Here is a 1,795-nt window from a genome sequence, read left to right on the forward strand (position 1 = left end):
ACTCATCTAGCATTCTCTTGGTTCTCCTTGTGTGCCACCTCTTTGCACCCCTTTGGAGGGCTGCAGTCTGCCAGAGATGGACTTAGGTCGCCAGTGTCCTCAGACTTTTTCACTGTTCCTTTGTGTTTCATCATAGTATGGAAGAAAAAAAGGCAGTAATGATGTATGTGAGTTGGGGATGAAGACCTCTTTGTGGCTCCTTCTTTAGAGTACCTGGTCCTGGCAGCATCAAGGTTGCTGGAGGAACAGTTCTTTGAGGCTATTGCATCAACTATTACTGAACACTAAATTTTAACAGTGATGATTAAAACTCAATGTGGATGATACCCACTAACTCTTGTTTACATTATGAGACAATAAAATGACAAAAACACATGGTTGGACCCTAAGGCTGCTATCTTCTGACCACCCTTAGGATACTGGATGTGGCTTTTGAACACCATACCATTTAGAAAGGAAGTACCTGGAAGCCTGGAGATGCATAGTAGTCTGCAAGAAATGGGCCAAAGTATCATGTGATTCTAGGAGTTGGACTGACTGTGCTATTGCAGGCAGACAGAGGCAAAGGGTGCCACAGATAGTTCTATGAAGGAATACTTCTAACCATGGTGGAAAGGGCTCCTCTGAAAGACAACAAGCTCTATAACATGAGGAATATTCAATTATATATAGCAGATTAGCTTCTAAATAAAAGTTTTTGTGGTCATTTGATGTTCTGGGATCTTACAAGGAAATTGTATACACAAGTGCCATTCATATTTTAGATTTTGGGTACCTTTCAAAAGCTTCATGCATTCAGAACACATTGGATTCTGGGGCCTCTTTATTCATCAGTGAATCATTCTACTGATGACTTATAGCTGATTTTCAGTTAGAAAGTGGGTCCAGGTCCTAGGTGGGTCACTAACAGCATGTTCTAAGATATGCATCCTTTCCTGGCTCCTTAGCCCTCTCTCTGCCTCCTGCCTACCATAACACAAGAAGCTTCCATCCATTTCAGGCCCTTCCACGCTGTTTCTACTTCTGAGCAAGATGACTATGAGCTGCTACCTCTAAAAACTGTGAACCCAAATGAACCTCCCTGCTTTAAATTGTGAGCATTGAGTATTTTGTTCCAGAAACCAGAAAGTGACTAAGACATATGCACACAGAGATGGTGCATGCCTCTTTCCTTTCCTCAGTCTCTCTTCTACTCAAGCTAAGATGTGTTACATCCCAGGTGTTATGATTTGTGTCTAGATGTTCCCGTAACACCTCATGCAGGACTTATAGAATTTGTGGTTGATTCATGGACCAGTGTTGGGATTATGGGTGTGAATGCTATACCTGCCCTGGGTTGGGTTGCCTGCATGCAACAGAAGGGAGGGAAACAGGCTTGCTCCCTTGCTCCTTGTCCACTTTTTGGTCTTGTTTCTTTCACTATTTTCTTCTGTCAAGAACTATTGCCTTCTGTCCCACTACACTGCCTTGAAGCCAGCTGAGTATGGACTGAATCCTGCACATACTATGAACTAAATAATCATTGCCTTCCTTAATCTTGGATATCAAGTATTTTGTCCCAGAAACAAAAGAGAATTAACCAAGACACCAAGCATCTTATGGAGATTGTTTCTGTCAGTGTCAATAGTATTTTCACCCACTAAACATCAATCTTTCTGTCAATCTATGATTCTTCACTCTTCAGAAGCATTGAAGTCAATGACACCTTATAGGTCATAGAAACAGATTTTTCTTCTTCTTCTTCTTCTTCTTCTTCTTCTTCTTCTTCTTCTTCTTCTTCTTCTTCTTCTTCTTC

This window comes from Octodon degus, unplaced genomic scaffold (genome assembly GCF_000260255.1).
Source record: "Octodon degus isolate 3935 unplaced genomic scaffold, OctDeg1.0 scaffold00258, whole genome shotgun sequence".
Taxonomy (NCBI): domain Eukaryota; kingdom Metazoa; phylum Chordata; class Mammalia; order Rodentia; family Octodontidae; genus Octodon; species Octodon degus.